The following is a 24,906-nucleotide window of genomic DNA, read 5'->3' as shown; positions in this document are numbered from 1 at the left end:
GGTATCAACTTTTATTGAGATACACACCAGATAAGGAGCTAAGTATGTTATGTACATCAGTTAGTTCATTTAATTCTCAGTACAGCCCTATAAGGTAGATGTTATTATTACTCCACTTTACAGGTGAGAAAACTAAAGCACAGAGAAGCTCGTTAATGTGCTCAAGGTCACACAGCTGATACACGACAGCGCCAGAATCCAAACCCCTGTTTTGCTTTGGAAGTGGGGGGCCTTTACCACTATTGCCAGAATGCTTCATGAGTCAGCACCTAGAAAACTCTTGCGTGGTGGATTTGAAACAAGTACTTGTTGGATAAATGAAAAAGCAAACAAATAAGTTGGTCCTTGTACTACTCTTATCAGGAAGGCTAATACTTGTAGTATTCAAGGTAAGTAAGTAAAGGTAGCTGCTCTAAGAAATGACCTCTGCACCCCAGTGGGTTCACATAGTAAAAGTGTATTTCTCAGTCACATCACAATGTAATATGGTTGGTAAAGATTTAATGGGGGGAAGTCTGTTCTCTGCAGTCATTTGGGAGCCAGACTCCTTCTAGACGATAGCTCTGCCGTTTTCAGTGATGTTTTCCCAAAGTTGGCCTGAGCACCACTGTGATCTCCAGGCTTGCCTTGTCATCCAGGTGGCAGATGGGAGATGAGAGGGTAGAAGACAGTTTAGGGAGTTTTAGGGCTAGGCCCAACAGCGTCCTGCATTCCATTGGCCAGGACTCAGTCAATGGCCCCACGAACTACAGAGAAAGTTGGGAAATGTAGTTTGGCTGTGAGCTCAGGAAGAACATGGCATAGGCCTGGTAAACACACAGCTTTGTCTCTGCCACAGACCTTTGTCTCTGTCCTTCTTTTATAGATGGGAACTACACACTTGTATTATATTTTCTTGACAAAATCCTTCCCTCCTACCTCAATGGAAATTTCCATAATTAAAGTCACTCCCTTGAGCTTAATGGCAAAGATGAGAGTTTTGCACACTTAAAGCCAGATATAAAATGAATAAACTTTCAGGTGCCCCTGGGTGGCTCAGTTGGTTAAGCGTCTCACTCTTGATTTTGGCTCAGGTCAGGATCTCACAGTTCATGAGTTCAAGCTTGGTGTCAGGCTCTGTGTGCACAGAGCCTGCTTGAGATTCTCTGTCTGTCTCTGTTCCTCCCCTGCTCTCTCTTTCTTTCTCTCTCTCAAAATAAATAAGTAAACTTAAAGAAAAAATGAACAAATTTCCTAGGACCATCATCACTAGTACTCTTGTCTTGTAATACCTAAATCTAACTGATTCCATTTTAGAATAAACCTCCAACTTGAGAGTGAACTAGGCCCGAACCCAGTCCCAGATTCTGCCCTTAGTTACTTCCCTAGCAACGGCAACAGCCAATCAGTTTAAAACAGGTGCCTATATCCCAAGACGTTCCGGTTGGCAGTTTGCAGTCAGGCCAGGTGGGCCAAACCAATTGGGTGCTGACAAGACAGCCTGTACCTATCAGGAGGCTGCCAGGAGGCTGCCAAGCTGGAACGCCCCAAATTCCACTGTAATCACAATAAAAAGCCCTGCGATCACGAGTTCGGGGCTCCATACCATCACCGCTGCATCTGGGTGCGTTGGAGTCCCTGCTCGAGGTTCTAATAAAGACCCTTTTGTACTTGCATCGGTGTCAGATCCTTGGGGGTCTCAGGGGACTCACGAATCGGGCATAACAGTCTTAGCACAGAAGAGATTTGTTGACAATATTAGAAAGCTCTACATTTGTTGGGACATTTCAACAAGGATAGACTCAGTGGGAAATTCCGGTGCTGAGGACAGAAGAAGCACTCCAAAAGTATTGCTTGGTGAGAGAATGTCTAGTTAAGGATAAATTACATGTGTGTGGCATAAAAACTTCGTAAGTTTATCTGTAAAGTTCATTATCTTCTTTTATAATTTTTTTTAAATGTTTTTTATTTCTGAGAGAGAGAGAGAGAGAGACAGCGCGAGCAGGGGTGGGTCAGAGAGTGAGGGAGACAGAATCTGAAGTAGGCTCCAGGCTCTGAGCTAGCTATCAGCACAGAGCCCGAAGCGGGGCTCGAACCCATGAACCGTGAGATCGTGACCTGAGCCAAAGTCGGATGCTCAACCGACTGAGCCACCCAGGTGCCCCAAGAAGTTCATTATCTTGTTCAAGATCACAAAGAGAATCAGTTGTTAAACCAGATCAGAAATGTACTCATCTATTTATTTATCTCAGACTTGACTCAACTAGGTGACCTCATTTTGAGGGAGTGGGATTTCATTGAGAAGTGTGTTTTAAGCGCATCTAAGTGACAACTGGCAACATCCTTCTCCTATTTAAGATTATAGCCCATTAAAGGGAGGCTACTGTGTACTCTCCCAAGTATTGGGACTCTCAGGTTTCTAATTTCTAATGATAGGCTAAATTATTTATAAAATACATCTATCTTTCTTACTCCAGTTATTAATCTCTTGATGCAATTGGTGGTCTCAAGTCTGTGCTGTAAAAGCTTAATGCATTTTGCCTCAATGTGTCACACTTGCTGGAAATGTCTTTGGCTTGACACAAGGGGTTAAAAAATAATACTTGACTTGGGGCCAGACAATTAGATAATTACAAAACACTTCTGCACATTAAAGTAATCTTCCAAGCATTATGTCTGAAGTCGTGGCTACCAACTTTTTTTTTTTTTAATTGTGCACTAGGGCTTTTCAATGTCATCATCAAATTCAAAGATTTTAAAAAAATTCATTTCCTATTTTAAAAGCATCCTGTGGTATTTTTTTTTTCCAATAAATTTTCTTTACTGGTATGAAAAATATTTCCAAATCAGTCATGTTCTTAGTAGCCAACACTGATTGGAGTGCTTGCTATGTGCTAGGTTTTGCACTAGGCACTTTGCAAGTGCTATCTCATTTAGCTTTCTCAACCTCCCTGGGAAGTAGGTAATAATAAACAGCTAAGGTTCAGATACTGCTTCCTATGCTCCAGGGACTCATTTAAAACCATTACAATCCTCTGTGGTTTATACTCAAAATCTTATTGAACTAAGAAGCCATCAACTATAAGGCAGTGATATGGACTGAATTGTGTTCCCTTGAAATTCATTATTGAAGTCCTAAACCCCAGTACCTCAAAATGAAGTGCATTTGGAGATAAGATGTTTAAAGGAGGTAAAGTGGGGCCAATAAGGTGGGCCCTGACCCAATATAACTGGTGTCCTTATAAGAAGAGGGATTTGGACACAGACAGGTCCAGGAAGAAGACCATGGTATAGGAAGAGAGCAGCCATCTTGAAAGCAAAGAGAGAGGTCTCAGAAGAAATGAACCCTGCAAACATCTTGATCTTTGATGACTTTTAGTCTCCAGAACTGTAAGAAAATAAATTTCTGTTGTTTAATCCACCCTCTCTGTGGTACTTTGTTATCACAGCCCTAGCAAACTAATATAGGCACTATCATTTTATACTGGCACTAGTAAGAAAATGACAAATCAAATTATGACCAAAGCTTTGAATTTTTTAGACATATCAAAAGAACTCGCATATAGAGACTAACTTTCATAAAATATAACTCTTGCGTGTACATAAAAAAAGGAAACCATAACGAAATACATGAGTTAAGGTATTCCTTAAGCTTCTTCACCAAGAGTATGACTTTTCTTAAATACTTTCCGGGTCCATTAAAATCTATGATTTTTCACAGAAAATTATCTTCTATACAATCAAGAGTGTTGGTTGGTGATGCAGCGTTTCTTAAAAGAAGACCCACTGTTTTCACCAGGATGTTCTTCAAGCCACAGACACCCATCCTGTGCATTTCAGTGCTGACACAGTTTTGATCCTGCTGATCTGTTTCATCTCTGTGTACACAACAAGTTTTTTGTCAACACTAACTCAATGATGTAAGATCTTCGCACTCAATAACCAGTTGCAGAACAAATAGAAAGAAGGAGGACTCTGAAGTGGGAGAATGGCTAATGCTGGGGGAAAGACCTGAAAGAGGAGAAAGGAAGGACCCGCAGCCACCACAAACAGTCATGGGTGACAGTCAGCCATTGTCTGGTAGACACACAAATCTGCCATTGCTGTCAGGGAATGGAGTTATATTCTTTGTGTCACTGAGGCATGTGGGGTGCTCATGGCTGAAATGATCTGTTACCCCAACTGAACCCAAAAACGATGTCATAGGGAGGAAGGCCGGGGGAGGGGGGGACATTTGGCCCAGGTCAATATCCACAAATTATCTCAAATTAAAAATTTGGGATTTTTTTTTTCTCACTTAAAAAATATTCTCGTGGTCTCAAAATACAGAAATGACAATTCTTCCTTGATTTATGAAAGGTCCTAATCCCAAACACAAATTTACAATTTGTCCATCTTTGCAGCAGATATCAATAGTGTGGCAATTGTGATTTGCACTAGTAAGCAGAGTGGGCGTGCTTTCCACTCCCAGGGGACTAATGCATGGTCTCTTGCTTTGGAGGCCCCATTGTCTACCAGCGGAAATACACCTATAAACTAGCAATTCCTCTGGTGTGATGAGTGCTTTGCTAGAGGGGAAAAAGTGAAATATGACTTAAGAGTTGGGACCATGTCAGAGAAAGTTTTATATATAACTAAAAGAGGCCATAATCTGTGGATTGAAAGAAGAATAGGTAATTTGGTGTCCAGATACGGGTGGGGAATTCCTTACAGAAGAAGCAGTATAAGCAGGTAAGTTGCAAACCCAAGACTAGGATACGGGGTCGTAGGGGGAGGAGATGTAGCTGGAGGATCTTAAATATCAGTGGATCTAAGTACTGGCTTCACATTAAAATCACCGGGACACTCTGTAAAAATACAGATATTTATGCCATGGCACAGATCCATTGACTCAGATCAGAATTTCTAAAGATAAGATTCTGGAGCTAGGAATCGCTGCTGTTATTTTCTTAATGTGAATGGGCTTTATCTTGAAGCCGGGTGTTCCAAATCTTCTGGTTTACCCATTCATACGTGAGAAAAAGGACCTATTCCCAGCATTATGATGATATATCCCAGGGGCACACTCTGCTGTGGAAGCATCTCAGTGTTGAAGAGAGCAGTCAGAAGTGATTGAGTTGAAAGAGCACCCGTCCCCCCAGATGATTTTAATGTGACTAAGCTCATGTGATGAAAGACATACAGCCAGTCATCCTGAGTTTCACATTAGCTGGCTATTAGGTAATGTTACTATTAGGTAATGTTAATGTCCAGAGAACCAATTGAAATTTCCACTTTTTGGGGTGCTTGGGTGGTTCAGTTGGTTGAGCGTCTGGCTCTTGATTTCGGCTCAGGTCATGGTCTCACGGTTCATGGGATTGGGCTCCACGTCGGACTCTGGGCTGACAGAATGGAGCCTGATTGGGATTCTGTCTCTGCCCTTCCCCCACCCCCATGGATGCTCTCTCTCTCGCTCTCTCTCTCGCTCTCTCAATAAACTTAAAACAATGTTTAAAGTGAAATCTCCACTTTTCATATTAATATCCTGGCACCATTTGGAGGCCAAGGCATTGACTTGTATTATGAAGAGCAGCATTATTGCACAGCCATGACCTTGGCAGTCATCACCATGACTTTGGTTTTCCCTCAATCAGTTGCCACCTCTTGGGATTGTAAATATTGACACTCACCCTCAGAGAAATCAATATCTGTGTATTAGCCTCCAATTTCATATATCGATGTGCAGGTCCAAGGGCCTCTGGAATATATGAGATGACTTCAGCATTTGAGAATGCTGTCTCAGAGCTAAAGGCCTGCAGATTTACATTTCCCTCAGTGATTCTTGGCTTCATGACTTCTCTCATTATTATCTCTCTGCAGTGTTTCTGTATGCAAAATTTTGGCAGAACCATTCTAGGAGCAAGCAGAGAAGGAAGAAGATCTGCTTTCTCAGAGCTCAAAATTAACCTCCTCAAATTCAATAGAGTAAATTCTCGGAAATTACTACCAAAATTAAAAAAGAAATTAACTCTTTGATTGAAAATGTGGGTTTAAAATTTTTTTTTTTTTGTTTATTTATTATTGAGATTGAGAGAAACAGAGCATGAGTAGGGGAGGGGCAGAGGGAGAAGGAGACACAGAATCTGAAGCAGGCTCCAGGCTCTGAGCTGTTAGCACAGCCCAATGTGGGGCTTGAACCCACGAACTATGAGATCATCACCTGAGCTGAAGTCGGATGCTTAACCAACTGAGTCACGTTCTTGAAAATGTGTTTTGAACGGGATTCCCAGTTATCTTTGCTTACGTTGAGGGGTAAGAGGACCCTGGGATAGCTTTCCCATCCCAGGTCTCAATCCGAGTACCAAGTCAATCAATTAAAGTGACTGTTTCAGGGGCTCTTGGGTGGCTCAGTCGGTTAAGCGTCTGACTTAGGCTCAGGTCATGATCTCATGGTTTGTGAGTTCAAACCCCATGTTGGGCTCTGTGCTGACAGCTCAGATCCTAGAGCCTGCTTCACATTCTGTGTCTCCCCTTCTCTCTACCCTTCCCATGCTCATGCTCTGTCTCTTTCTGTCTCTTAATGATAAATAAATGTTAAAAATTTTTTTTAAACAATGAATGTCAAACAGTATCATCACCTGGATATACTTGCCATACACAATCCATCAGTGTGGTTTATTTTACTATAGAGATGGCTGATGTTTTCATGTGGACTATGTCTACACAATTCCCAAAACAACCAGGCTATGCAGTCAACCCTGTCCGGCGCTGGATACAGGAGACATCCCAGGGTTGGCAGGTTGTTTTGGTCAAAGGGACACAGGCATTGACCAAGACCTGTCCTCTGGTTCTATCAGGTAATAAGTCACCTGAATGCCAGCTCGCTTTCCTATGAGACTGCTTAGAAAAAGTAGGAAGAGCCAAAGGGTGTATCCAAAAATAACTGACAGGCCCCTCAGCCTTCGCTCCCGGAGTCCTGTGATTGTTCCCTGAGGCAATGTTGGCAAAGGTTTAGTGGGGGCAGGTAGGACTCACTCCCTCTTGGATTTGAAGATCAGCGCTATCTCAACAGGAAGATCAGCACTGACTCAATGTGAAGATCAGCACCATCTCATCAGGAAGCCTGAACTTAGCAGCTATAACAGGACGCAGAGCCCAGGTTCAAACACTGGCCTCCTCATGGAAGTTTGCTGGGGCGGCAAGTTGTCTGGTGCTCTGCCCTGACCGTCCAAACTTGCCTCCCTTTGAACTAAGCTCACCTTGTCTTCCCCCCTCCCCCATACACACATAAGTTAGGATTTTTCGATTTTCAAAAACTATTAAATAAGATGATCTGCTCATGTTTCTAAGAATTACAGAAATTAAGTCCTCATTGTAGTCACTTTGGAAAATACAGAATCACTCAAAGAAAGAAAAAGTGCCCATAGACTTGTGGTCACCGAGCAAAGGCAACCATTGTGTATATTCTGGCTTGGTTGTGGTCAGTTGTGTGTGTGTGTGTGTGTGTGTGTGTTGTATGTGTGTGTGTGTGTGTACATGAGTGTGTATGCATATATTCCAACTATAAAGGACAAAGCCAAAGAAAGTTCACACCCAAGCTAAAGTCATGATGGGTGAGGCTCAACCACACCTATTTGCAGTTAAGACCAAGGACCACGGGGTGGGGAGAGGCTTGCCTGGGCCCTGTGGTGCCACTCAGGAGGCCTTTGTGGTTCTCATTTACAGTTCGGCTACACCAGGCAGCTTGGTGATAAGCACAGTTTGTTTATTTGTCTCTGACGGATGCCAGGTGGATTGTGGTCGGACAATCTTCCCTCCCAGGCTCAGCCCTTGGAATCCACCGAGTGGGTGTGAGGCCCTCCTCTGGGCAGAGCGCAGGTCACACAATGGCCACCCCCACAAGAGGCCTGACAGCAGTCACTACCGACCCAGAAGCCGTTGGGCGGGGAGGAAAGAGGCAGGAAGCTGGGGAGCGCCCGGAGGAGGCCGCGGGGCCGGCCGGCCGACTTTTCCACACAGGTTTGCTCTGAGAACCGGGCTCGGCCGCACCTTCTCATTAGCTGACCAGCATCGCTTCCAGGAATGCGTGCGGACGATTTGCTGAGTTTTGACATTTTCCGCCCTCTCTGAGAGCTGTCAGCTTGTGAGGCAGTAGCCTCTCGTGGGCAGAGTCTGGTGCCGGCTGCAAAATTAGAAGCAAGAAATAACCACAAATAAGAGGGCACCGGTGGCCAACTCTCTCTCTCGATGCTGGCGAGGGCTGCGGAAGGCCATGTGTGTTTACGCTCTCCCTCCAGCTGGAGCCAAGAAGAGGCATCCGGAGCGGTGGCATCCGGAGGCCTCAAGAGGCAGGGCCTGCGGCCCGACAAAGGCAGGGAGAGGCCAGGGGGCGTTCTGCTGGCAGGTAAACGGGGCCCTTGTCGAAGCCGGTGAGGCGCGCTGTGTTATCTGGAATTTTCTCCCGGCTGGCCTGGGCTAGTCACTGGAGGACCCAGGCGGAGTCATTTTTCCCCTTCCCCAGTTTTTGCTGAGTGTAGGCTTGAACGTGACATGCTGTTTTCTTTTCTAAAAGGGTCATCGTTTTAAAAAGCGAATGATTTTCTTCGCCTTAAGGAAGCAGGTCTCCATATCAAACTGAGGGAAATGGTGCCATGTAATCGGTGGCGACAACAAAAGGTCCTGGGGAAGATGATCTGTGTCCTGAGCAGCCAGAGAAAGGGTGGGGGCTCATCACCCACTGACGCTCCAGCAAGGGTGGGACACATTTCATGAAGTCCCCCAGGGGCAAACATGAGGCCTGAGTGGCAGATCAGTTCAGACACCGTGAGATCGAGATCCAGGCAGAGGTCAGTAAACCAGCCTGGGGAAGCCCAGCTTCCTTGAGCGTGTGGGTTTCCTTTTCAAATTCCAAAATCATTCAGACACCTTACAGCAGAGTGTCGGATTGGGAAAACAAAAGGTGATTTGAAAATAATGAGACACAATTGAAAAGCATATTACTTGACAATCAAGCTATAGAATAGCACATAGTTAAAACCAAAGCTGTAAAGGAACGAGCACGATAATTTCTGCAATCGGGTGAGTGTTCAACATATACCTCCTGTGTCAAGTCATCCCAGACTCCACACAGTACATCCTGCCAGTGTCTGAAATGGCAGCCATGTTGAATTCCTTCTTTTCCTCAGGATTGCGAGATTCTTGATGTATCCCCACAAGAAGGTCAATGGTGTGATGATCTGAGGACCTGGGCAGCCACTACTGTTCCAGAAGTACGTCAATACTGAAACAGAAAGCCCCCAACTCAGTGCCCTGAAATATATTCATGAAAGAAATTCTGGATTGCACAATGGAAGTAAGGGTAAGCTTCATCCTTTGGGAAAATGAGGTTTCCAAAGACCACTCGAAGCTGTAGGAAAACCTCTTAGTATATCCTGACTTGTGAATCCTGACCCTGTTCTACACACACACACACACACACACACACACACAAACACGCACACACACAATGGCCCACAGCCCCATTTGCTGTGATGCGGCACAAAAGGCATTAACTATTGTGGGATTCCTTGTATGTTCAATCACGACATGTTGGTATTTGGTGCCTTTTATGTGCATGATTAACTTTTTCGGTTAAATGAATGTGGCTTTACCACATTATGTCACATGATTAACTTTTTTGATTAAAGGAATGTGACCTTATCACTGGCTTTGAGACACCCGCAAAATCAACTTCATCTTCCGAGTGAGTCTGAAAATGGCAGCTGAGGTTTTATCTTTTAAAAAATTTTTTTAATGTTTATTTATCTTTGAGAGAGAGAGACAGAGTGCAAGCAGGGGAGGGACAGAGAGAGAGGGAGACACCGAATCCGAAGCAGGTCAGCACAGAGCCCGAGGCGGAGCTTGAACTCACGAGCCTTGAGATCATGACCTGAGCAGAAGTAGGACACTTAACCAACTGAGCCACCCAGGCACCCCAACAGGCCTTATCATTTTACCTTCTCTGCCTCCAATAGGGCCTGCAAAGCATCCAAGAAGGTTTCATCTTCCGTCATTGATGGAGAAGGTGCAGGTCATGGCTGAGGAGCGCAGTGTCCCAGCCAAACTTGTTTACTGATTTCTCGGGGCTGCGTCGAATGGGACAGAAAAATGATTCACAGTTTTCTCAAGACATGTGAAATGCAAGAGCAGTTACAAATTGGTGCCTATTACATGTTTATTTGTCACTGAGGAGTACAGTTTTCCAAGTGTGTTCAGTTCTTTTTGTTTTTTGTTTTTGTTTTTTTTTTTTTTTTACAAATAGTTTATTGTCAAATTAGTTTCCACTGTTCAGTTCTTTTTGAATCGCCCTGAAAATACTGGCCAAAGACTACAAGTGTTCAGTAATGCTTTCAAATTAATTTATATTCTTCTAATCACCAAAGCATCTAAACATAAAATAGTGAAACATAGATGCATCATGCTGCAAAAATGTGTCACTTATATGGTGACATGCCCTGTTAGACTTAGCTCAATCGACCCTCAGAACAATCCTGGAACATAGGTGTCATGGATCCCCATTTTACAGATGAGGAAAAATGAGGCTCAGAAAGACAGAGTCACTTGAGCAACGTTTTGCAAACAGCAGATTGTAGAACTGGCATTCCATTTCAGTTCTGGTTAAATCTGACAGCCCGGCTCTCGGTCCTAAACCGTGGTGCCTTCTCAAATGAGGAAAAACTTTATTTTCTGAAAATAATATTGTGCGGTCATTCTCTTCTCTTGGTATGTAAAAGTTTTAAATCCTGCACTGTGTTTGTTGTATCAGGCTGAAGTGTATGAAATTGCTGATATTTGATCATTTCTGATTTAACCTAATAGTTTCCTTCTTTGAAGGAAGGAAGGAAGGAAGGGAAGGGAAGGAAGGAGCGAGGAAAGGAGGAAGAAAGGAGCAGAAAATGAAATGCAAAAATCCCAAAGTGATAGGAAAGAAGAGAGGAAGGACAGAAATAAGGGAAGGAAGAAGGTATAAGAAGAACTTACAAATCAGTAGCAAAGCTCTGTCCCTCTTTCTTAAATCCTGCTGTCCCACAGCCTGTCTCCTAACAATATTGGCTTTCTTGTCTCTTGCCTTTGATCAGGATTTTCACAGTCACCAGACTCCTTAAGTAATCAACAGAGGCCAACTGTATCATATTGTCTTTCATTCTTTACTTTTTTTTAAAAAACATGGTTTGCACAGATTTCTAGCCACCACCCTGAGGGATTAAGAAGAAAGGAAAGATCAGCGGAACAAAGTCTTGCATTTATTAGGAGCGTATAAATACAAGTTTCTCTTCCCAGGGGGAAAAACACTGGACCAAAAAGAAATGTCCTCAATGTATGAATTTACAGAAACGTACAGTTAGCACACATTCAAGTTTCAGATGAGAGACATGACCTCGAAGCTGAAAGAAGAGGGATGAGAAAACAAAACCCAAAAAAATGAAAGAAATCTTTTTTTAATTAAACAATTAGCTTGGAGATGATATGAAGTGTTTTCTCAATGAATCCATTTATGGGAAGAAATAAAAACATTTGAACAGTTTGATTAACGCATATGAATAACAAAATAAAGCCAGTGAGCAGTTGAAGTCCTCGAATCGAAGTCTTTAAAGGACAAATGTTCTCACCCCCTAATGCTATCTCTGGAATCTAAATATGTTCAGCCAGAGCTGATAGGAGAGAAATGTTCTCTAAAATGATTGTGATGATATTGCGATTACCCAACACCACCAGCACGTAGAATCCCATCTGGCTCCAGCCCAATGCGATGTGAAGGAAAAAGGGCTTCTTTTCCCTTCTAAATGTTAACAATCAAACTGGATCAGAATGGCTAATCCAGGAGCCAGAGAGCCCTGTTTTCTTTCGAAATGTCTTCCCAGATGGCACTGCCCTGGATAGCATTGCATCTTTGGCTCCCTTCGGCTGCCCACAGAGAGGGACAATGGTGAGACCGGCCCCAAGGCACGATGCCGGCTACCTCTGTGCCAAGGCGCATTATTAAAAGTGTCTTTGTAAGGAGAGACTTGCCAGAAGATGTCTCCCCATAGCACATGGCCACTTTTTTTTTTTTTTTTTTTTAAATCTGTCGTATTCTCTAAAGGAAATGACCTGAAAAGATCTAAGGGATTACATTATTGGGATTATCACTATAAATGACTATTATATGAGGTTTTATCACTTCGCCAGGGTTGTGGTAACAAAGCATCACAAACTGGGTACCACAGACAAAGTCATAGATTGGGTGCTTCAAATAATAGAAGTGTATTTCCTCACAGTTCTGGAGGCTAGAAGTCCAACATCAAGGTGTTGGCAGCACTGGGTTTCTCATAGGGTCTCTCTCTCCTTGGTTTGTGGATGGCTCCTCCTCCCTGTCCTCACGTGGTCTTCCCTCCATGGTCACACATCCCTGATGTCTCTTTTTGTGTCTAAGATGCGTCTTCTTAAAAGGACACCAGTCATGTTGGATTACAGCCCACCCTAATGACCCTAATAATTTAACTTAATTACCTCCTTAAAGGCTTTATCTTCGAACACGGTTACATTCCGAGGTCCTGGCGGTAAGACAAGCATACAAATTTTGGGGACGCACAATTCAAACTCTAATAAAGGTCTCTGAGACTATTTTTGACTTGGAATTGTGGTATTTGGTTGTTAATGAAAATTTGCCTTAAGGTGAACATGCTGTAGCTATGTCTATACAGTTAAAAGATGGGGAGTTAGACATTTGTACTGGCTTATCTTTCTCTCCTGGGTCTGTTCTATCTTCTTCCTCCCTTACATTTTTTTTTTTTTTAATGTTGAGAGACAGAGAGACAAAGAGAGAGGGAGAGAGAGAATGCACACGGGTACTCATGAGCCGGGAAGGGGCAGAGAGAGCAAGAATCCGAAGCAGGGCTCCCCGCTGTCAGCACAGAGCTTGACACAGAGCTCCATCTCATCAACAGCGAGATCATGACCGGAGCTGACGACAGTCAGACGCTCAGCCGACTGACCCACCCAGGTACCCCCTTCCTCCCTTAAGTTTTCAATCTCTCCAGTGTTTTTAGGTTTTAGAGATGTCTCTTGTGAGTAGCATACAACTGGAGTTTCACAAACCTCTAATCTGAAAACTGGTATCTTTCCAATTTTGGATTGAGTTTACTATGTTACTGTGATCATGGATCTATTCAGTCACCTAGTCTATTGGTCCTCTGAGGCTGAGTTATGAATCTCTTTCTGTTTCCCCACATTCTTCACCCTAAACCATACATTTGTTAGGTACCTTCTTTGCCTTGGAAGTGAACATACGCAACTATTTTTACAGTGTTTTACCACCACATAACGTGGATTGCAATCTCTCCAGATTCCATGATTCTGAAAGCCAATACCATCTATTATAAGCTGGGGGTTGTTTTCTGTGGTGTTACGGTGATACTAGCACTTTATTTCTAGGTAATAATTCCTCCGGCACTCACCCGAGGCCACTGTGCTGCAGCAAGGAACGATTCTAATATTCTAAGTGGCTTTAATGCAGGTTTACTTCTTACTCATGTTACATGTCCATTTCAGCTTATGCTTTTCATTCTGGGCCCAGGCCAGAGGACCAGTCGCTTCTGAAGTACTGCTGGAATGTGGCTGAAGGAAAAGGGAGATGAAGGAGCTTCCTGATGGCTCGGAAAGCCTCTGCTCAAAAAGTGACATATTTTACTTGCACTGACAGTTTACTGGCGAAACAAGTCACATGGCTAAGCCTGTGACATCATCAGAGTGTGGAGATAGAGTCCTCCCAAAGAGCAGGCACCACAGATTACGTGACAAACCTGATGTCAGTGGGGTGGGAGGTATAATCCTCCTACGAAGAGGGGCACCTGTATTTGGGGATAAAAATGCAACCCGCTGCATGTGAATCACTGCAGCCTCAAAGGCTGAAAAATGATTGTGTAGCCAGCTAAAAACTGAAGTTTCATTATTATATCAGAAAGGGACAATGGCTATAAGGGACAGCTAGCAGTCTTTCTAGAGTGCCTGCTCTAGATATTTTACCACACTTGAAATCTGTATCTTCCTTCCAGGCAATACAAGACCTTAAAATATTTTAACACTCATCGCCTTCTCCACAACTTAAATGCTACTACATATTTAGTTATGCATTTTATTTAATCATACAACTTACACATTAATTTATTGTTTTGCCCAATCAAAATATATTGAGGTTAAGCCAGTATGTACTAGTATCTAGAATTTTTCCCCTGAAGTGAATCTTTTAGAATTTTCCGTGGCAAGGATCTGATGGTGGTAAGACTCGCAATTTTTGTTTGTCTTAAAAAGTATTTTGCCTTGATTACTGAAAGATATTTTACTTTCTTTGAAAGTCGACACTGATAGCACTTTTTCTTTTAGCACACTGCATATTTTATTTCTGTCTTTTGTCTTTTATTACTGTCACTGAGATGTTAGCCAACTGTCTGGTTGCCATTGCTTTGGAAGTGATTTTTTTTTTTCCTTCCTGGCTGCTTTTAAGATCTTTTCTCTGCTTTTGGCATCCTTCAGTTTTATTAGATCATGCCTACGTGTGAATTTCCTTTTGTTTTCTTCTGGCGACTTTTTGAGCTTTCTGGTTCTGAGGTTTGGACTCTTTCCACGAGCATTTCTAGAAAATTCTGTTATTTTTCCTTCAAATATGCCTCTTCTCATTTTGTCTTTTATCTCATTCTGGAACTCTAGACCACCTCACTGTATCTCTGTGTATTTGAACTCATGTTGCATATCTTGTCTCTCTGTGAAGGCCTGGGAAATTGAATGAGATCTGTTTTCCATTTCACTCATTTACTACTCAGCTGTGTCATATCTGTCTAACATATCCAGTGAGTATTTTTATTGAGGTGAAATTCACATGAGATAAAACTAGCCATCTAGAAGTATCCAGTTCGGTGGCTTTTAGCACATTCACAATGTTGTACAACCACCACCTTCATCTTGTTCCATCAGAACGTTGTCATCAACCCAAAAGAAAACCCTGTACAGAAAGCTGGTCACTCCCCATTACCCAGTCCTCCTGGGAACTGTCAACATGCTTTCGGTCTCCATTGATTTAATTATTGTAGATATTCCAAACGAATAGAGTCATATAACACGTGGCCTTTTGTGTGTGGCTTCTTCAACACAGCATAATGTTTTTGAGGTTCATCCATATTGTAATATGTCTCAGTATTTCATTCCTCTTGATGGCTGAGTAATATTCCACAGTCATATATATCACAGTTTGTTTATCCATTCATTCATTGATGGGTATTTGGGTTGTTTCCTGATTTGGGATGCTCTGAGTCTCATTTTTCAAATGGGAAAATTGAGACCCAGATTGGTGAGTAACTTGCCCAAAGTCACACAGCTGATGAACTCCCCACAGTGGGGAGCTGTGGATCAATTGCAAGCAGTCTATTTTCAGAGTCCTTCTTCCTTTTTTCCTTTTTTTTTTCTTTTTTTTATAGTTTATTTATTTTTGAGACAGAGAGAGACAGAGCATGAGTGGGGGAGGGGCAGAGAGAGAGGGAGACACAGGATACGAAACAGGCTCCAGGCTCTGAGCTGTCAGCACAGAGCCCAGCACAGAGCCCGATGAGGGACTCGAACCCACGAACCATGAGATCTGACCTGAGCCGAAGTCAGACGTTTAACCGACTGAGCCACCCAGGTGCCCCCCTTTTTTTCTTTTTAAAGTTGATTTTTATATATTTCAAGAGAGACAGAGACAACACAGGTAGGGGAGGGGAAGAGAGAGAATCTCAAGCAGGCCCCACACTGTCAGCCCAGAGCCCGATGTGAGGCTCAAACCCACAAAACTGTGAAATCATAACCCAAGCTGAAACTGAGTCCAATGCTTGATGGACAGAGCCACCCACGGACCCCCAGAGTCCTTCTTTTCAAATATCCCCTCATTTGATAAATAATGAGGAGCTACTATATTCCAATCACCATAACGTTTCTTCCACTGCCCCAGGCAAAGCTAATTCTTTCCTTTTCTGTTTTCCCAAGGCAATGCTTATTTGAGATCAACTGTCCCATGAAACTTAAAATTTCCTGGGTACTAACTTTCCATTGATGTGACTTCTAGCTCTGGCTTTATCAAACTTGGGCAAGATAAAGAAATGAAGGGTATAAACTGAGACTTGTATTTAAAATGATCAGATTCTTTTCTTTTTCCTTCGTAATGACTCTGTGAGGCCGATATGATTATTTTGCAATGGAATGTCAACACTATCAACCAAAACACACTAAAAACCAATAAAGTGGAAGAAAATTAAGAGAGTAATGCTCAACATCATACCTCATCAGGGAAATGCAAATTAAAAAACCAAAACAAAACAAGGAGAGGGCGCATTAATTGTCCAGCTCTTGATTTCAGTTCAGGTCATGATCTCACGGTCATGACCTCATGCTTGTGAGATTGAGCCCAGCATTTAGCTCTACTTGGTGATGGAGCCTGCTTTAGTTTCTCTCTCACCCTCTCCCGCTGCCCCTTCCCTGCTAAAGCTCATGAGTGTGCACGCGTGCTCTCTTTCTCAATAAATAAATAAATAAATAAACAAATAGTGAGATACTACTACAAATCTACTGGAATGGCCAACATCCAAAACACAGACAAAACCAAATACAATTGGATGTGGAGCAATGGGAACTCTCACTCCTTGCTGATGGGAATGAAAAATGGTGCAGCCACTTTGGAAGACAGTTTGGCAGTTTCTTACAAAACTTACCATATGATACAGCAATTGTGCTCCTTGATACATACTTAAATGTAGTGAAAACTTATGTCCACCCAAAAACATACACACGGATGTTTGTTGCAGCTTAATTCACATTTGCCAACATTTGGAAGCAATCAAGGCATTTTTCAGTAGATGAAATGGATAAACTGTTATACATCCAGACAATAGAATATTATTCGGCACTAAAAAGGAATGAGCTATCAAGCCATGAAAAGACATGGAAGAACCTTATCGTCTATTACTAAGTGAAAAAAGCCAGTTGGAAAAGGCTACATACTGTGATTCCAACTCCATGACATTCTGGAAAAGAAGAAACTATGGAGACAGTCAAAGGATCAGTGGTTTTCAGGGGTTAGAGGGGGAAGGAGAGTTGCATAGACAGGGCGGAGAGTATTTTTAGGGAAGTGAAACTATTCTATATGACACTATACTAGTGGATCCTTGTCATTATATATTCATCCAAACCTCTTAAATGTACAACGTCAATAGTGAGCCTTAACATAAACTAGGATTTGGAGTAATAACAATGTGTCACTGTAGACTCATCAGTTGTGACAAATGTACCACTTGGGTGGGAGATGGTGATCCCCGGGAAGGCTGTGCCTGCATGGAAGTCAGATGTGGGAATTCACAGAAATTGAATCTAAAATTGCTCTGAAAAATAAGATCCACTTTTTAAGATCTAAAAGTATAAATCTCCAAAGAAGACTTCTTTGTGAAGGAACACAGATGACAGTGAAGGGGACTGAGCAAAGACAGGCTCCTGAGCAAATTCTGAAAGTACTTCTGGGTACCTCCAGGGATTTGAGGTTGATACACCTAGTAAATTGCCAAATGAACAACACATATGAATGAATAAAAGTAGGAAGGAATTATTAACCTCAGCTTGTAGACCAAAAGGGTAAGACCTAGCGGGGCAATAAAACCTTTCTGTGGTCATTCAAAGCCCCATCTGCTTCACTCTGCATCCTGCACTCACTTTGGAACCTAACTCCATCCCCCTAACCCACCCCTCCACCCCTACCCCCTGCTGCTGAGGGAAAGTGGGGAAGGTTCACTAGACCAAACCTTGTCTAACTGTTCCTGGAATACTGACATAATTGATGAACTGTTGGCAAATATCAGTCAAGAGACATTAAGGCAATTGAAACAACAAATTACCTTTTAAAATCATGAAAGTTGGTCATATTTTGGGTCCATAATATTTAACTTAAAAACTAAGAATATAATAAAGAATGTAACCTATAAACAATATCATATAATAATATCAGAAGAGAGGGGCACCTGGGTGGCTCAGTGAGTTAAGCGTCCGACTTTGGCTCAAGCCATGATCTCCTGGTTTGCTGGTTCAAGCCCCGCGTCAGGCTCTGTGCTGACAGCTCAGAGCCTGGAGCCTGCTTTGGAGTCTGTGTCCCTCCCTCTCTGCCCCTCCCCCACTTGTGCTCTATCTCTCAAAAATAAATAAATTTCAAAAACATTTTTTTTAAATCAGAACAGAGATATTTTTCAATTCCCATCCCTCCTAACAAGGTAAAAAACATAGATGTCCATCAACAAGGTAATGGCTAAATAAACACACATGTTTTTGAATAATTGGCAGCTATATAAAAGGATGAGAAAGCTCTATTATACCGACAGAGTTCTCCATGAAATATGGTTGAATGAAAAAATTAGCTCTGTACATGAGCTTAATTGAATCTCATATTTTTAAAACAAAATTATATAAACTTATCCCTTCCAATTTATCTTCTTTCTCCTCAAGCCGGAGTATATGATCCCCAGCAACTAGGACCATGTCTGCCACATAGTAGGTGCTCAGGAAACATTTGTTAAATGACTGAATATGTGATACCAATTCAAAAGAGTAAAAAAATTAATATAAAATAATAATAACCAATGAGGAGAAGAAAGTAACATTTGTGGGGCCCCTACTCTATTCCTACATTTAATTAATAATTGCTTTATACTTCTTGTTCTACTTACCACTCACAAAATCCCTACGAGGCTGAGAAAATTAAGCCTCACAAAAATTAAATAATTTATTCAAGGTCACACATTTAGCCTGGGATTCAAAAGTAGACCTCTTGATTCTACTCTTCTTGAGTATATTTTCAGGTCTGATCAGTGATAAAATTCCAGAGCTTTCTAGGTGGTATCTTTTTTTTTTTTTAATGTTTATTTATTCACTTTTGAGAAAGAGAGAAAGACAGAGATAGAGGGAGACAGAGAATCCCAAGCAGGCTCCACGCTGTCAGCACAGAGCTGGATGTGAACTTACAAGCCGTGAGATCATAACCTGAGCCAAGATCAAGAGTCGGACGCTTAACTGACTGAGCCACCCAGGCATCCCTTCTCGGTGGTAATCTTATATGTTATCTTGATATGTTGTCTACATTATGAACCTACTTATAGAAAGCAAAACCTGGCATTTTTGTTCATAGCTCCCTAAGAAATCAATGCTGTAAATCCAAAGAATGAAAATGTTTGTATTGACTCTCTAATTGGTGTTTCCACATCAGTCCTCCAAAACACGTTAGTAGGCAGGTCTTATTCTTCCCATTTTGAGAGATGAGGAAGTGGAGGCTTTGAAGATTTAAGATACCCACTTATTCCCCAAAGTCACATAAATGTTGACTATTCAAGCTGAGACTCCCCAGATTTCTCTGACTCCAGAATTCTGACTCTTCCCAAATTCCTCACTACTTTCCCCATCACAAGGTCAAGATAGGTAAAGGATTCAAGGACACAGCCCTCCTACATGTTGAGTCTCCTTTCTCTCAAGGGCTCACATCTGGCCAGGTGAAGAGGCAGGGAGAGGGCTGGGCTGGGCTTGCCGAACTTTGGCTGTGTAACTTTTGGTTAGTAATCCTTGAACACCAAGTGTATCAGAAAACATGAACCATCCCCTGGCTCCCACCCCAGGGCAGGTGGTCAGAGAAGGCCCACTGCAAAGTAAGCCTCAGATTCTCTGTCCTCTGACATACAATCCATCATTAAATAGTTGTCAGTTTCTTCCAGATTACTCTATTATGTATGGGTTGCAGGCCACCAATTAGTTTGAGCAAGTGCTAAAAATAAATAAATGATGAGGAACCTTCTATTTTCATCTAAGATAATTAGGGCCTACATTTGGGGTGATGGGGTGGAGTGGAGCATGGGATTCTGAGGAAACATTAAAGACCATGTGTAGACCTTGAACTCCACTCAGCAAAACCAACGGTCTGTTCTGCAGCTTGTTTACCAATTGCCCCAACTGGGCCCCCTTCCTTGGGCCTGGGGCCGATGCCTGGAGAGAGGCAGTTATGCAGTGCTCATGATTTTATTCTTTCTTAAGATCCTCTTATATAACCGATTTGTTGTGCAATCTAGCAGTTAGTGGTTCACGGAAGCTGGCCCATACCTTAGATAAGAAGTTGAATTATTCCAGGGCACATTTGGAGTCAGGCAGGCTGGGAGACAGTGAGGACTAAACTGGGCCTCCCACACAGGACACTGTATTTTCTCTGAGCAGTTCCCTATATGTGAGCCACACGAGCCCCCCATTTCCTGAGCATCTGTATATGGTGAACACTGGAAACCTCTTGCTTTCCCACTGAAGGCCCCTGGCTTCCTCTTGGTAAAGTAAAAAACATGACCCAGTTGCAACAGAAGCACAAAATAGCAGTTTGGTATGAGGAGGTGGTAGAAAGGTGGCAAGAAGTCCCCATAACTGAAATGCTCTCAGAGAATCACAAGAGCATTAATGAACTGCTTCAAGATTACATGCACACATAGGTGTGCACACACACACACACACACACACACACATACACACACACTCACCCCTAGGACAAGAGCTGGTGGTGGCAGATGTGAGTTAAAGGAAAAAAGGGGAGAAAGGTGAATAAGAACACATCATACGGAGAAACCTAATGATCTATACATTGACTGCAGTGTTTTCTTTTCGCACACATGCACACACACACAAAATTGGAACAAATCCTAAAAATACGACATTCGAATTTTACTTCCTTGCAGACCTGTGTCTCAGTCATAACAGGATGTTGGTAACCCTCGGTGCCCCATATTCTACCACTGCATGGCCTCCCATGGGAAATACCTGGATCCTGGTGGACACCTGTTCGGGCCTTCTCAAAATCAACTATAATGACTGAGAAGATAATGTCTTCCTTCATCGTCACCTCACTTTTACTGCTTTCCACTTCCAAATCCAGGGGGTGTTTGTGGCAGAATAAACGCCTTTTAAGTATGTACATCTTGATTCAAAGAAGGTAAGACTGTGCCAGGAGATCCTATGCCCAAGAGACCCTGGTGACTTGATGGACATTTTAACCTCCATATTGGTGGTCCCAACCTACCTTGGGTAAAAAAGGTGTCAGAATATCCTGATTGAAACTTTCTCTCCATTCAGAATTGGGCATTCTTATTTCTAGAACCCCCAGCCCTCTCTGAATAAAAATCTCCCAAGATCAAGGAAAGGCCATGAGGGCAGCTCTGTCCTGCCTCCTGCCTTGATGAGGAGGGAGGCCTCAGGACTCAGGCAAAGTCAAGGAGCTCCTATTGTGCTCCGCCGCTCCTCGGGGCCGCTGCCCTGCCTCAGCCACTGTTCCTCGGCCTTTGGAGGTATAAAGGGCACAGGCTGATGATGGGGTCCAGGGGGGAAGACAAAAGCTGATGGATATAAAAGAGTAGAGTGCAGTTGAGAAGGGTAGAGAGTAGAGGAGAGTAAGGAAGTGGGGAGGTGCCCTAGTACATAGAAAGGAAGGTACATACGGCAGAAATAAGATACAGATAACCATCACAGGCATGCTAGCCCCAGGAGGGCTCAGCACCAGGACTTTGGTTTGCTAAGGAAGATGCACTACCTTGGAGGAGGGCCTGAGTGCCCCAGACAATGGCAGACTATAGTTTTCTTATGGAGATTTTTCAGGGTCTTTTGGAGGGATGAAGGTAGGAGGAAGTAGAATCGCCAAGAAGAGACAAAAGGAGAAAGACTGAGATGTTAAAGGAGATGCTTAGAAAGTTTGTGTCCAGGAAAGTCTGTGCTCCCAGGGCTGTGCGGTTGAGTTTGCATTTGGGGTGATGGAAAGAGATGCTGAATGGGTTCAGAATGGGTTCAGAATGGGGCCCGGTGAAGAGTTGAAGCCATGCCCAGCAGGCCCATTCTTTTCCTATCCAGGTTTTTCCCTGAAGCCTGCTACATGAGTTTTCAGTGCAAAATGAGCATCTGTGTAGCATCTCCTTCTGGTTTCCTAACTTGAGCAAGCACTTAATTTGTCTTGAGACCAGATTTCCAGCACATATATGATATAATCCGTCACTACGTCCGTAAGTGTTTTTGAGAGTCTACTACACACCTAGAATTGGACGAGGCAATTTGGAGGCTCTAAACAAGCTGAAAAGATAGCTGATGGCCTCAAGTTGCTTAGTCTCCTTGTCTCTGAGGAGATAAGGAATCCAGGAGGCAAACCAAAGCGGTGCAAATAAGTAACACAATTACTCCAAATATAATCGGAGTTTAGAAAATGGAAAGAACGAGCATACCATCCACCACTCACTGATGGTGACAAGGTCCTGCACATTCAATCATGCTCCATGTTTTAGAGTGTCAGCGTATTAGTACTTTTACTCTTCCCAACAGCCTAATAATATTCCTGTACCCATGTTACAGGTATGAAATTGAGGCTTGAAGAAGTTAGGTAACTTTCCCAACGTCTCAACACAAGAAAGCATTTGAGTTGGGATTTAAAATTTACCTGACATAAAGTATGGTCTCTCAACCACAGTCATTGCATCTACATTCCATGTAGGAGAAAAGGAAGGAAGAAGGAAAAATCTGCAGCAGCTGGGTCTTCTTCCCTTTTATCAGGAAGCCAATAGCTCTCCCAGAATCCTCACTTAGTAGAAGTGCTCATAGGTAAAAGTAGTCACCCATCACAGATGCTGAGCAGATATTTTCATCTGAGCATCTGGCAAACCCTTCCTCCCCCAAAAACAATTGGAAATCTTTTTTAATAAGTACAGAAGGGAGAATAGAGACTTAGTAGTTGACTGGCAGTATTGGTCACACGGGGCACTTTGCATACGTGCAGGATGCTGGTGTGAAGTGCTAGAGTCTGGACGAGGATGTTGGAAGTCGGAATTAGAAGAAAATAATAAAAACAACTAAGAAATATATTTTTAATTTATTTATTTTTGAGAGAGAGAGTGTGTGGGCAAGCAGGATAGGGGCAGAGAGAAAGGGGGACAGAGGTCCAAGCGGGCACCGGGGTGACAGCAGCAAGCCCAATGCGGGCCTTGAACTCATGAAAAGTGAGACCATGACCTGAGTCGAAGTCAGACAATCAACAGACTGAGCCACTCAGATGCCCCTAAGAAATATGTTTAAGAAAGTGTTTCACTTGGAGGTAGATTGGACAGACCTCCTGAAGATCAAGAATGAATGAAAGATGATTCCAAGGAGGATGGGAATGCAGTGAGCAGTATATAGGACTGAAGACGAGTGTAGTGTTGTCATGTTGAGCCTGAAGTGACAGTAGGACATCCAAGTGTACACGTCCTCTGCCCGGGTGCCACTCACAAATCCTGGGGGCTTAGAGTTAGCTGGGGCTGGAGATGTTGCCTCAAAATGATGTTGGAGTGATGGATGAGTTTCTCAAAGCAGAGAGCATAGCAGAAGGAAAACAGGATCCAAGGAGCTTGGAGGAGTATCCCCACTTAGACATGGGGAAGGAAGTGAGCAGATAATGTGAACAAAAACACTTTGCCAGGGGCTCCAAAGAGAATCAGGAAAGTGACCTTTCAGAGAGGCCTGAGTTATACTAAATTTCAAGCAGGAGGTTAACTGTCAAATGCAACTGAGGGGTTAAAGCGGAAGAGAACTAAGGAAGGCCTGTGATTTGGCAAAAGGAGATAATTATTATCTGAAGGCAACAGAATAGAGAACAGAGAGGAATAGAGGTCAAAAGACAGTTGTTCTCAGCAGTGGCCCAGAGGGGCTTTAAGAAGAGCATTTGAGAGGTGCCTGGGTGGCTTGGTTGGTTAAGCGTCTGACTTTCGCTTTGGTCATGATCTCTCTGTTCGTGGGTTCGAGCCCCGTGTCTGGCTCTGTGCTGACTGCCAGCTCAGAGCCTGCAGCCTGTTTCAGTCTGTGACTCCCTCTCTCTCTGACCCTCCCCTGCTCACGCTGTCTCTCTCTCTCTCCTAGAAATAAATAAACATTAAAAAAAAAAAGAGTCATAAAAAAAAAAAAGAGCATTTGAATCACCAGTGGTTTAATTATATTTCCCATGATGAAACATATACGTCATATAATTATAATAATATAGCATATAATTAATATATGTAATTATAATATATAATAAATATATAATATTTATATAACATACAAATGTATTCATAATACAATATAATCTATAACAAAAATATAATGAACTATAACATAAGATAATCTTATTATTTACATATATTTATTATTTTATATTATAGTCTTCTATATTAATTTTAATATACATTATATCATATGAATATACAATTATATATTTTAAGTTTGTATAATAATATATAACATATGTTTGTATAATAATATATTGTATTTATGACACTATTAGCCTTTAAAATTTTGCTATTCCTACACAGCAGGTATGGTAACAATTTTTTAATGTAACCGAATATTAATTACATCATTGCCATTCCCTGTCCATAGCAGAAAATTTGTATTTTATGAGGTTATATGGATCAGGTAATGGACAGACAAATATGAAATACCTTTCTACACTATGTTTTTATTTTATCCACAGTCCACTTATGTTAAAAATCGTCCACCCTTCCTGTCCCTGAAGAGCGTTCCCACATGCTCTATGCCCCACCTCAAAGGCTTGGCACTCCCAAAGTCCAGTTGTCTTTGAAGTCTTTGAAGTGTCTGTGGGAGGAACTGGAGTATTTGAGACAAAAAGTGCCTTTAAGTCATCTGAGTGCCAAGTCTCCATCACCACCTCTTAAGACTAAATGCTGTTTTTAAAATGTAATCTTTTTCTCCCTTTCTATGAAAGAAGCACCAGCCTCAGCTATTGATCCTTCAAGGACAGGGGCCCAGGGTGCCAGCCATCTGCAGTCCATGATTTGTCAGGATGTGGATCATTCATAGGTTTTCAACTGAATTCCATTCAAATAACTTCCCAAT

The sequence above is a fragment of the Hyaena hyaena genome, unplaced genomic scaffold (assembly GCF_003009895.1).
Source record: "Hyaena hyaena isolate Hyena2069 unplaced genomic scaffold, ASM300989v1 scaffold_891, whole genome shotgun sequence".
Classification (NCBI taxonomy): Eukaryota; Metazoa; Chordata; class Mammalia; order Carnivora; family Hyaenidae; genus Hyaena; species Hyaena hyaena.
The sequence above is the reverse complement of the archived record's forward strand: the minus strand, read 5'-3'. Positions refer to the sequence as shown.